Source organism: Podarcis gaigeae, assembly GCF_964106915.1.
Source record: "Podarcis gaigeae genome assembly, chromosome: 5".
Lineage (NCBI taxonomy): Eukaryota > Metazoa > Chordata > Lepidosauria > Squamata > Lacertidae > Podarcis > Podarcis gaigeae.
Window position 1 is genome coordinate 31,141,465 of NC_139681.1, and position 13,278 is coordinate 31,154,742.

Genomic DNA, 13,278 nt, shown 5'->3' on the forward strand with positions numbered 1-13,278 from the left:
CTGAGAAGCATATATCGGCCACTATCCTCCGTTGCTAACGGAGCAACGAAATGCCCCTTCCAAAATACTCGTAAACACTGCCTCGGTCCAAGTCAGGCCTCTCGCAAAACTGGACTCGCAGAAACAATCATTATCATAATTTCCCTTTATTATTATCATTTCCGCCCCACAAAGGGAAATCTCTGGAAGCTTTCCGCATTTCCACTTACCTGCAAAATGGAAAGTCTGCAAGCGAGCAGGAAAACGCTGCCGCTTCCGCCCTATTTATTTCCAGGGGGCGGAGGAGGTGGTAGCAAGAAAGTAGCCTGAATCACTGGCCCGCTTTCGATTGCTATCTGCTGGGCAATGACTAAGGAACCGGGCGTCACTCCAGATATCCCGGAAGACGTTTAAGGAGAGCGCCGTGGCGCACGGCCGCCTTCCCTGCCTTCCCCATCTTTCTGCCCCCTAGCGAGGCGCCAGGACTGCCGCCGATCTTGTTTCATAACCGGTCCTGCTCTGCGTGCTTCCTCGGGGAGTCGCCTGAAGTCCATTGGGACTTACTCCCAAGGAAGCGCGCTTTAGGCTGAAGCGGCATGTTACACAGTACGGTCTCCCGGCATTATTTGGAGCAGCGGTAATTTCCAACGGGACTCGCCCCCAACTCTGCTCGCAAATATGTTCCCGCCGTTTTCGCTTCAGGGTTTACGAACGGCAGTCGTTTCGATGGCTCTTCTTGGGAGCATCTCCTTCTGGAGTTAACTGCTAACCGCGCTGTATCTGTGAGCTTGCCATGTGGAAAGATAGACAGCATGAATTCTGTATTGGGGACAGCCGGTTATATGCATGCGAATATATTTGCTGCTGTTGGATAACCTATTCTGAGTTTGCAACTCAAGAGGTGGCCCAGAGTTATGTGGGGACAGCTTGTGTCCCCTGATCGCTAGGACATGTGCTTGGCTCTTAATATGGCGGCTTTTGAGACTTAATGGTGCAACCTTATGTTTGTTTGCTCTGAAGTATCCCCGGGATGGGGTGAGCTCCTGTTGCTCGGTCCCTGCTCCTGCCAACCTAGCAGTTCAAAAGCACGTCAAACTGCAAGCAGATAAATAGGTACTGCTCCGGCAGGAAGGTAAACGGCGTTTCCGTGCGCTGCTCTGGTTCGCCAGAAGCGGCTTAGTCATGCTGGCCACATGACCCAGAAGCTGTACGCTGGCTCCCTCAGCCAATAAAGCAAGATGAGCGCCGCAACCCCAGAGTCGGTCACGACTGGACCTAATGGTCAGGGGTCCCTTTACCTTTACCTTTAGGCCCCACTGTGTTCAGCTGGAGCTTTCTCTGAGGTAAAAGTATATAGGACTGCAGTTAAAAACCTCTGGCACCTTCACTTTAGGTACCAGGTAAAAACATTTCTTTTCTGTCAGGCCTTTGGACATTTAATTAATTTGTGGCCTCCTTCAGTGGATTGGCGTGTTAGTTCTGCCATTTTATAAAGATGAATGTGCTGTTTATAACTATGTTGGCTCAGTTTCAGTTTTTGGTTGGGTTTAACCTATGTGCAATTTTTGTGTGTGCAAGTTGCTTTGAGATACTTTTCAGAAAACCCCCCCAAACCCAATTAATAAGTACAATGAACAAACTAGAAGTTGCCCACCCACTTCCAAGTCTGTCTTCTCATACTTAAGGACTAGAAACTCAAAAGAAGATCAAAATTCATGCTCCCTCTCCTGTTACAAGTTTCATCCCTGGGGTTGCCATCTTTTTACCACCCTTGTTACTTTGCTTGATACGCGGAACTTTAGCAGGTGACATTTTCCCTCATATAAGGAAAAATGATGAGTGATTGGGCAAGCTTGCTTGCTTTGTGTCATTTTCGTATGTCAGCCTACTCTTGAAAGCAGAGAGTCAGCAATTATATTCTGTATTTGAATGGTAGAATCATGGAGTAACTGGGAAGTTAATTGAAATGAATTAATTTCCCCAAGCCTTGATAGGAATGTTTATGCTGCTGTGTCGTTTTCATTTTTAATCCTGTCCTTTTGCTTATTGTGGTTTTTGTTTTTTTAATATATAGTTTTGCATCAGCGAGATGCCTTGGAAATATTTACTAAGGGATGAGATATAAATTTCTTTAATTAAATGAAATACAAGTAGAAATCAATGGGAGCCAGGCTTACATGGGAGAAAACTAGGCTGTTGTAACTGGAGACATATATGAAGCTGAGACTGTCCCTCCCCGTATACTGAATGATCCCTGCCATCTGCAGCAAGTAAAATACTGCACACAAACACTGTTTTCCACACTGCAACCAATTTATTGAAGCAGCTGTACCTGTGAGCAATGCCCTGGACTCTATTTCCAAGTCCCAGGGTGAAACTCGTGTAACAGGTGAAAAATTTCCAACACTCAACCTTTCTCCTTGACATGCTAGCTTTCTGTGTGAAGAGAGATTTTACATGCGGAAACACACCAGACACCTGAAGCCCTCCCAGCTTATAGTCTAAAGAAGTACATATTTTAGTCCAGAAATGACTCTACCATTTGCTTTTTCTGTATGCACAAGGGGCTGTGGTCCTATACCCACTTTTCTGAGAATAAGCCTACTCTTGAAAGCAGAGAGTCAGCAATTATATTCTGTATTTGAATGGTAGAATCATGGAGTAACTGGAGTTAATTCATTGGGACTTGCTTCTGAACAGGCGTGTCTAGGATTGCTTTGTACATCAGTCACATATGAGATTGAATAGTGTCTTTGCTTCTTTAACTTATGAGCAGTGCTGATCTGTATGAATTTTGGCCACCCACATTTGACCACCCACATTTTTATATAAGCAGATGGCATTGCATTACTGGGAAACATGTTGCATAAGCGTCGTTGCATCCCTCATCCTCTTCAGGGAAGTTCTGTGGTGCCATAATGTTAAAAGTAAGCAGATCAAAGGCGCAACACCATATTTTATATGCTGGTGCTCTAGCTTTTATTTTGGGCTAGATAGAATCAGGACCCGGAGTTTAGTACATAGCCTAGGTGTGCACAGTTCTGCAAATCCTCTGAAATGGCTGGCTATAAGTAGTACTGCGTTTGTGCCAGTCCAACTTACCAATAAAATGTTGGTTTTCTGAATTTGTGATGAGATTCTTTCCCTCCGCTTCATCATTCAAATATATATCAAGTATTATTCAAGTCCTCTCTGAAGGATAATTGACTCTAGTGTTAACTGAGGACGTGCTCTGCTTTGCAGAAGGGGAAGAGAAAGGGAGGTTGTGTCAGTATTAAAAATACAGATCGCTGTATGCGATAATGTCAATCATTTTTATCAATCCTTATGCTTGCTTAAAGGATGTGTTGTTTTCATTTAATTTAATTGGTCTCCACCCTCAGATCTTGTGATGAAAGGCAAGATATGCACATTTTAGTTAAACAAGGCTGATCTTCTTGGTGAATTCAAAATTGGGAAAGGAATACAACAAGGCTGTATATTGTCTCCCTGCTTATTTAACGTATATGCAGAATTCATCATGCGAAAGGCTGGACTGGATGAATCCCAAGCCGGAATTAAGATTGCCGGAAGAAATACCAACAACCTCAGATATGCAGATAACACAACTTTGAAGGCAGAAAGTGAGAAGAAATTAAAGAACCTCTTAATGAGGGTGAAAGAGGAGAGCGCAAAATGAATGGCAGATGAAACTGATGGACTACATGGAAATGGCGGAAATGACTGGCAGAATCCGAGACCAGGGAGAAGAGTCGATGGAAGAAGATTGGAAAAAATTTAAAGTATATTTAAAAAAGCATTGTAAAATTAATGAATGTTAGAAAGATGCTGGAATGAACCTACATGGTCTTAGCAGAAAGGTTATAAAGAATTAAGTTAAAATGGATTGTTAATGGGTTAAAGTGTAAAATTTAAGGTTAAATTGCGTTAAGATAAATTATGGAATAAAATCTGAGAAAGAGGGAAAGGACTTGCTGAAACAATTATGAATTAAGAATACAAAAAGGGAGGCGTGAGGAAGTCATGGAAATAAGTAAATGAAAGATAAAGATATGAAAATACTGGATGTTATTGTTTTTAAATGTTATTGCTTAGTTGTATTGTTTTTGGGTTTTCTCTTTTTTCTTTTTCCTTTTTTTCTCTTTTTTCTTTTTTAGCATTGTATTTTCCTGTATTTTTGAAGTATTTCTATTATTATTTTGAAGTATTTCTATTATTACTGTTTGTTTTTCTTTCTTTGTAATTGTTAAACTTTAATAAATATCTTTTTAAAAAAAGAGAGCGCAAAATATGGTCTGAAGCTCAACATCAAAAAAAACCAACCCCGAAGTTCATGGCCACTGGTCCCATCACCTCCTGGCAAATAGAAGGGGAAGAAATGGAGGCAGTGAGAGATTTTGCTTTCTTGGGCTCCATGATCACTGCAGATGGTGACAGCAGTCACAAAATTAAAAGACGCCTGCTTCTTGGGAGGAAAGCAATGACAAACCTAGACAGCATCTTAAAAAGCAGAGACATCACCTTGCCAACAAAGGTCCGCATAGTTAAAGCCATGGTTTTCCCAGTAGTAATGTATGGAAGTGAGAGCTGGACCATCAAGAGGGCTGATCGCCGAAGAATTGATGCTTTTGAATGATGGTGCTGGAGGAGACTCTTGAGAGTCCCATGGACTGCAAGAAGATCAAACCTATCCATTCTTAAGGAAATCAGCCCTGAGTGCTCACTGGAAGGACAGATCGTGAAGCTGAGGCTCCAATACTTTGGCCACCTCATGAGAAGAGAAGACTCCCTGGAAAAGACCCTGATTGGGAAAGATTGGGGGCATAAGGAGAAGGGGACAACGGAGGACGAGATGGTTGGACAGTGTTCTCGAAGCTACCAACATGAGTTTGACCAAACTGTGGGAGGCAATGGAAGACAGGAGTGCCTGGCGTGCTCTGGTCCATGGGGTCACGAAGAGTCGGACACGACTAAACAACAACAACAAAGCTTCATTGAATTAGCTGGCTGAGAGTAGGTCTACACCATACATAAGCCACATTCCCCCAAAGAATCTTGGGATCCATGGTTTGTTAAGGAACTGTAGCTGTGGGGGGCAACTGTTCCCAGGATTCTTTGGGGCGGGGGGCAATGTGCTTTAAATATATAGTGTGCCTCTGCCTCCACTTCTAGATAAAGGTGCATCAATTCAAGTTGTCAGAGAAAATCTGTTAGGTTATGGCCACTAGGAGGTGTAAGTGACTAAATTGATCTGCAAAACAGAAACCCCTTTTTTGAGTGGAAGCAAAACCATCAGAACCTGACAAATCCAGGAAACCAGAATTCGCATCCTTAGCAACTGGTTGAGGGGGGGGGAAAGGGGGGTAATGATTGAGCAACTCTTTGGCAGTTCAGTAGTTGAGGGGGTTTGCAAATGCAACAAGGAATGGAAGCACATTTTTACTAAAATGAATTCTTCCTAGATGTTGTTGGCATCCGTCTGTCTTGGGAGATACAGTGGTACCTCGGGTTAAGTACGTTCCGGAGGTCCGTTCTTAACCTGAAACTGTTCTTAACCTGAAGTACCACTTTAGCGAATGGGGCCTCCTGCTGCTGCCGCGCCACCGGAGCCCGATTTCTGTTCTCATTCTGAAGCAAAGTTCTTAACCCGAGGTACTATTTCTGGGTTAGCAGAGTCTGTAACCTGAAGCGTATGTAACCTGAGATAATGTAATGGAGTGCACCTCCAGGGGTGAAATCAAACCACGGGAGAATCACAGTGCCTGAAGTGACCTCTCTAGGGCGCAAACCTGGCCAGTTTCCTGGATAACTTTAATAAGCAGGTAGGCTAAAATTATAATAGCGCATTTGTTTTATAATTTTGTATCTTTGCTCTTTCACAGTATTTGCCTACCTAAGACAAAAAGGCATGAAAGACACAAGGCTGGTTCTATCCTTGGAAGTCCATCATTTCAGCTGGATTTATTGTCCCAAGTCAGTGTGCATAGGATTGCATCCAGGAACTCGTTTATTGTGCATAAAATTTGACACACACCTATATTTAAAGAACACTCCCCAAGATACCTCATTCAAACACTTGGCAAAGATGATATCCTGTCCACCCCCACCCCCCCGCACAACAAATTTTAAAAGCCAATGAAATTTCAGCTCTGGACCCGAATCAACAGGGATGCTTGGCCAATATAAAAAAACTGAGCCCAAACAAAACAGCTGAACTAAAAGAGAGTTTTGTGAATAAAGGGGAAGTGTAAAGGAACAAACTAGCAGCAAGTGGAAAGTAACTTGGAATACAGAAGTCACTGTGGTCAAATGAGACCTTCTCCCCCTCCCTTCCCCCCACCTGCTGGGCTCACTACAGGTGTTTTTCTTTCCAGGCTTTACAAATATTGTTGCATACCTGCTTGTTTTGACGTTATTTTCCCACTGCAGCCTGCAAACAGGCACCCTCAGTCAACAGCCAGTATGCTTCAGAGCTCTGTTTGTTTTCGTTCTATGGACTATTTAAAAGATAAGTATTTAGCCTTGAGAAGGAGGATGGAGCTAAAAATGGTTTGAGTCTCCCGTATCTGAGTCACAGTAAAATGCGTTCAGAAGTCCCTGAATTGCCCAGTTGTTATATCGAGCTCAACTCTCTAGTTCAACTGCTCCACCAGTTATCAGCAGCAGAACCTCAGCATGTCAAAAATAAGGGAAAGGAGAACATGCACACATGATCAATTCACATAAGAGCAAGAATGTATTGTTTGTTCATCAGGACAAAACAGGGAAAGCATTGCCTTCCCTTCAGCAAAATGTCCTAAACAGTGTGGTGTAGTGGTTCGAGTGTTGGACAAGACGTGGGAGGCCAGGGTTCAAATCCTTACTGTGTCGTGAAGTTTGTTGGGTGACCTTGGGCCAACCACTGCCTCTCAGCCTAACCCACCTCACAGGATTGTTGTGAAGATAAAACGGGGGCAAGAGAGAGAGAAAACCATGTTTGCCATCTTGAGCTCTTTGGAGGGAAGAAGGGATCTAAATGTAATCATAAATAAGATCTGTTTCCGTTTTGACATTAGTTTCACTCTTGCATGAGGCTGTGATTTACATTTTTTGGTTTGTTTTTTTTTGCAAGAATTACTGTCTGCTATTAAATTTAGAAACAGCTTTTCATGGTGTCCAACAGCAAAGCGCAACAATAGATAACCCACACACTAAGAGACAGAAACAACAGCAGCCTCAGAGATGATAAAACAATCAAACACATCTGTGTGGATGTTGTCTGCAGTTGAAAGCAAGTTCACTGTTCCCTAAAAAACGTGAGGCAGCTTGAAAGTGGTGCCTTCTGCTGGTTTTGTGGCCGTGGCCTCGGTTCCCTGCCCTCAGGCCAGGCTCCCGTATGGTGTTGGCAGCTGGGTTGGGTGATTTAGGGTAAGCTGAAAGCCGTACTCCAAGCTGAGGAGCACAAACTGTGTTGAAGGGTGGAGAAACTGACTGGCTGGGTATGTAGTGCAAAATCAGAGGTGGGACCTGAGATGCATTTGGATGTACAGTGGTACCTCGGGTTAAGTACTTAATTCGTTCCGGAGGTCCGTTCTTAACCTGAAACTGTTCTTAACCTGAAGCACCACTTTAGCTAATGGGGCCTCCCGCTGCCGCCACGTGGCCGGAGCACAATTTCTGTTCTCATCCTGAAGCAAAGTTCTTAACCCGAGGTACTATTTCTGGGTTAGCAGAGTCTGTAACCTGAAGTGTATGTAACCTGAAGCATATGTAACCCGAGGTACCACTGTATCAAGAGCTGGTCTCACGAAGTAAAAAGTGACCAGAGGTTAGTCATTTATTTCCAACTCGGGCCCCTTAGCATTTGACTTTCCTGTTGGGAAGATCACATTGAAAAGAGAATGGGGGAGAGAAGCCTGAAGTAAAGAAAGAAATCCATGCTTGCCTAGTTACACAACCCACCACTCTTCAGAGCAGGATTTAAAAACAGCCCTCCATTTATAGCTTTCCCTCCTATTGCTAATGTCCCTGTGGTTGATCAAAGAACACCAGCCAGTGGATTCACACCCAGACCAGTTTGTCTTTGTTTTATTGGCTGTGAACATCTGTTAATTGTATGTGTAATGTGAACGAGGCCAGCAATCTGACAAGAACGAACTCATCTTTGCAAGCAAACAGAAAGGAAGGGAAATGGCTTGGGTTAGGTTCCAGAAAAGCATACGAAAGGAGTTCATGTAGGTGTTTTCAAGTAGGATTCCAAGTGAGGAACCAGCCATTACTTGAACAGTACCCAGGCTTGGCAAGCAGCTGCCAGGAGCTCAGAACTGGTGAGGTCTACCAATGCTGAGAGCTGTCCTGAGGCCCACTTGCTTAGGTGGCTGGGTCTGCAAACCTTCGCTCTCCAAGATTTCAAAGAGGGGACATTTCTAGCGGGAGTTGGAGATGCTGGTGATTGAACCTTGGAGTTTCTGCTTTACCACTGATCATAACCTCTGCCATGAGCTATGGTGCTTTTGTTCGAAGAATTAGTAGGCATGGGAATAGCTTATCCTGTCTATCCTGTCCGTAGGGACGCAGGTGGCGCTGTGGTCTAAACCACAGAGCCTAGGGCTTGCCAATCAGAAGGTTGGTGGTTCGAATCCCCGCAACAGGGTGAGCTCCCATTGCTCGGTCCCTGCTCGTGCCAACCTAGCAGTTTGAAAGCACGTCAAAGTGCAATTGGATAGATATCGCTCCAGCGGGAAGGTAAATGGTGTTTCCATGCGCTGCTCTGGTTCACCAGAAGTGGCTTAGTCATGCTGGCCACATGATCCGGAAGCTGTCTGCGGACAAACACCGGCTCCCTCGGCCTATAGAGCGAGATGAGCGCGCACCCCCAGAGTCTTCCGCGACTGGACCTCACGGTCAGGGGTACCTTTACCTTTACCCTGTCCATTGGTTCTCCCCTGCAATTGCCCCCTATCAGCTCCCACTTACATTATTTATTATTATAAAAAAGGTAAAAGGACCCCTGACCTTTAGGCCCAATCGTGAACGACTGTGGGGTTGCGGCGTTCATCTCACTTTACTGGCCGAGGGAGCTGGTGTACAGCTTTCCAAGAAGGCTGTAGAGGTGCTGGGTGAACCTCCACACAAGTCCCTTTCATGTTTTTCAGCTGAGGAACTGCTCCCAGAGACCAATCATATAGCGCCAGCACCCACTGTGCACCTGTTTCTTCTCTCACTGATCAATTGATGAGCCGCTTTGCACATTCAAAAAATCAGCAAATTGCAAACCTCATGGACAGCTGAATCCATGTTTCCCCAAATCCTAGTCCAACACAGCAACCACTAGGCCAGGGGTCAGCAAACCTTTTCAGCAGGGGGCCGGTCCACTGTCCCTCAAACCCTGTGGGGGGCCAGGCTATATTTTTTGTGTGGGAAAAGAACAAATTCCTATGCCCCACAAATAACGCAGAGATACCTTTTAAATAAAAGCACACATTCTACTCATGTAAAAGCACCAGGCAGGCCCCACAAATAACCCAGAAATGCATCTTAAATAAAAGGACACATTCTACTCATGTAAAAACACGCTGATTCCCGGACCGTCTGCGGGCTGAATTTAGAAGGCATCCTTTCTGGGCAGCTGAATGGAAGGTTAATAACACCTCTTGGAACAGCCCAATCCAGGAGATATAGAAGGGGCAATGGCATCCAAAATAAGCAGCCAAGGCGTTTGGCTAAAAAGAGGGCACTGAAAAGTACACAGGTTGTGGGTTTCCTCAGAGTCTGTTGGGCCTGTAGTTCACCACACATTAGAGCTTCCCTTCCTGGGCTGGACACCGACCTGGGCTTCCAAGAGAAAGAGACCTTTTATGTACATGAGAGAGATTTTGATTCATCCCAAAGCTGTCCTGTCTCCATTTCTTTCCAAGTCGGGGGGGGGGGGAGCCTTCGTTTTATTTATTTGCCTTACTGCATCATAGAAAGACAGCAACTTCTAAGTTCTCTTCCTGTCAACATTTCACAACAGAATGTACCTTTCCTTCATGTCCCCACCGCAGCAAGGAAACAGCTGTGGTATTCAAAGAACCTGCTGGCTTTAAAAAACTTGTTACACACCACAAACCTTCCCAGGACTTTTTCTCAAAACCTTCATATACAATCTACCTTGTACCATATTTTTCGCCCTACAGGACGCACTTTTTCCCCTCCCAAAATGAAGGGGAAATGTGTGTGCGTCCTATGGGGCAAATGCAGGCTTCAGGAAGCTATCCGCAAGCCTTGGGAGCCCGGCGGGACTGCCCAGCGGGCTCCCAAGGCTTGCGGGCAGCAGCCTGCAGACCGAAGCACGGGGCGCACTCCAGAGCAATAGCCTGTTCTGGGGCTGGGGTTGGGGGAAGCTCGGGCTTCCCCAGCCCCACAAGCAAGCTCGGGGGACAGCGGGTAGGCGGAGCACCGCCATTCCACTATTCCCCGACCTGGTTCGGAGGCTGGCGTTGTGGAGAAGCCTGCTTCTCTCCACCGCCAGCCCCACAAGCTCGGGGGACAGCAGGGAGGCGGAGCGCCGCCATCCCGCTGTTCCCCGACCTGGTTTGCGGAGTTGCCTGCATCCTGAAGAGAGATGCCTGCATCCCGAAGCCTTCGGGCAGATATCCGCAATCCTGGGGAGACCGGTGTGACTTCCCGCCGGGCTCCCTAGGCTTGCGGATAGCAGCCTGTTCTGGGGGCTGCGCCTGGGGGAGAAAAATATGGTAATTTTGTCTGAAGGAAGCAATTTCTTGGATTTGTCTTTAGGTCTATTCATTTCATAAGATCTGTATACTGCTTGCCTTTAACAAAACTTCAAAGCAGTTTACAAAGAGCTACAGTTTCCAGCACCCTTAAACTATAGTTCACAAGATTCTTGCCGGGGGGCGGGGCGGGGAGAGAGTCATGTGCACTTTGAATTTATGATGTGAAAGCCTGATTGTACTTCAAATTCATGTTTCTTGTTTAATGTGGGTGGCAGTGAATAAAGTTTTGCTCAAGAGTAGACTCACTGAAATTAATGAACCTTTGCAATGTCCATTATTTCCAGTGGGTCTACTCTGCGTAAAATATAATTGATTACTACCCTGTACGTCTATCCTGCAGTCAGGCCCTGATAGCCTTGGGTCACCTGTTCCACATTTATTATTAAGATTACAAAATAAGAAATCATACTTTGAAATACTGAGCAGGCAGTAAGCCAGCTGCTCCCTAGTTCATTCTGCACATATTTGTTGTGTGAACCTGGCATTCTCCCTATTGGACATTAGAGGCCACTGTTTTACCATTCTTCCCAGGCAATATGTGATAAAGATTTTTCTTAGGGTGATCCTGGGTGGCCGGTTTACTGTGGGGTCAGTACTGTACATGCACACAAATTATTTTTTGCAGTGCCCACATGACATTGTTTGCATTAAAATGTCATTTCTTAGAAAAAGCCTGTTTCCAGTGACATGGGCATCTACGAGGACCTGGATCTAGATGGACAATGATCTGATCCAGGCAGCTTCCTAAGAGCACTCAGAAGGTAGCTCTACTGAGCTCAAAAGTTCCTTGTACACAGGAGTGGAGCCCCACCCTGCATTGTGCTTTACAGTGCAATCCTATGTATATCTGCTTAGAAGTAAATTCCATTTGGTTCAATGTGGCTTTGCTCCCAGAGATTGTGCGTACAAGCTTCCTGTCTTGCAAGCTTTTGCCTGAGTGCAAAGTGAGATTTGTGCATAGGAGCTGTCTTGCACATGCATGGCAGATGTTGGTGCATCTGCATGTCTCATTGATCTGGCTGGATGCAGATGGGTAGCATCATCGACACATCGCCTTCAAGTGTTCAAAGCACTACATGTGCATTGCGTAACAGGCCTTTGGCTGTTATATGTGATCATTTGCACAAGCCTTAGATCTAGGCTCTGGAGCAGGGACATGACATCTCTGTGAAGGAATGTCCCTTTCTATTTCTAGATGCAGAACCGAGGCCAGGAGGTTCTGAATTGGCTGGTGGAGGTGGTGAGACAAACAGAGGTCTCCTAGCTATAGCCCTTGGGCTACTGCATCAAATTCCCATGAGAACAGAACATTTTCTCTGCTATTTGTTAAACTTCTTCTGAAAGGGTTGGATGTAGCATCATCTTTAGGTTTGCCAGAATACTTGAGGTTATACACTCTACACCTCTGTGGCAATTTATTTCCAGACACTAAACATGTGGTGAATTTTCAATTTCCAATGAAATAAGCTGTTGAAATGCTGATAGACTTGATGGATATTAGGTTATGCTGATGCATGCTTTCACCTTTGACAGAAAGTGTTTCCTTTCTGGCACGTAGGCTCCAGAAGGAAACAGAATGCCCCCGCCCCCCCTGGTTGGAGCCCTGAATTCTACCTCAGGCTGCCAACATCCCTGCAGCCCAGACCTGTCAGTCTCACCTGAATTCACACACACACCCATCTTCTTAGCACCCCTACATGCGAAGGCAGGCTCTGGTGGATTGAGTGGGCAGGACCAATAGTGGGCCCAACAGTCCAATGATGGTTTCTGCATGTGCTGTAGAGGAAGATGGGGCAGGTGAGGCTTGACAGCTTGGGAAGGTAGCCCATATAGGAGAAGGAAAACTTTGATCCTAAACATCTGCTACCTTGCGGGATATCTTTGAGAGAAGAAAAGGCTAAGGAGTAAACCTTTCCCAAATCTGGAGTGGAGAGTCTCTTTGGGGCGACATCAGCAAGGCTGAGGGGGTTCTTGTCATCGGGGCAGCCCAGGCCCCCCATATACACTGCCCAGGCTTGTGCCCCAGAGAGGTCATTTCAGAGCTGCTAACGCCACAGTTTGACTTCATCCCCAGAGGTGAAGAACACCTCCGTTGTTTCTCGAGACAGACAGTTGCCATATATCTTAGCCCCCTCGCCCTTTCTGATTTTAATTCACTCTTGCGGTCTTAATTCTCACCTTCCCCCTCACTCCTACTTGCCTGCCTTCTCCCTGGCCCTCCCCACTTCCTAACTGCACACCGCCAGCACTGCCAGGCCAGCATCCTAGAGAATCACTTTTCTAGCCATTCCAAATCTTGTCCATCAGGATTAATTTCGGCCTTAACTAGAAAATGAGGGTGTTTGCAGGACTGTAGCTGATTCAAGTGCAATCCGTCTTGGCAAAGAACATGGGAACTGGATAGACTAATGAAGCGGGAAAGAGAAGACTGGGAGGTGGAGTAAAAGAGTCTGGGAGGAGCAGCGGCAAAGGGAAAAGTCTTGGGTATGTTTTTGCTTATGTCCCCACTGGAAGTCAGGGTGACATGGAAGGCAAAAAGCAT

At 45.6% G+C, this 13,278-nt stretch overlaps 1 protein-coding gene and 1 long non-coding RNA gene across 3 annotated transcripts in view; one reads left to right on the forward strand and one right to left on the reverse strand.

The window, feature by feature from the left end:
- AIFM2 (AIF family member 2) overlaps positions 1–3,656 on the reverse strand; it is an 11,314-nt gene extending 7,658 nt beyond the window's left edge. Inside the window, exons 1-2 of the mRNA XM_083740754.1 lie at positions 2,646–3,656; positions 210–2,580 (exon numbers count right to left, since the gene is read on the reverse strand). The gene's annotated coding sequence lies outside the window, so the exon portion shown is untranslated. The remainder of the gene's footprint in view (positions 1–209; positions 2,581–2,645) is intronic.
- Positions 1–13,278, forward strand: part of LOC310845589 — a 59,820-nt gene that overhangs the window by 222 nt on the left and 46,320 nt on the right. The gene's annotated exons all lie outside the window — the stretch shown is intronic.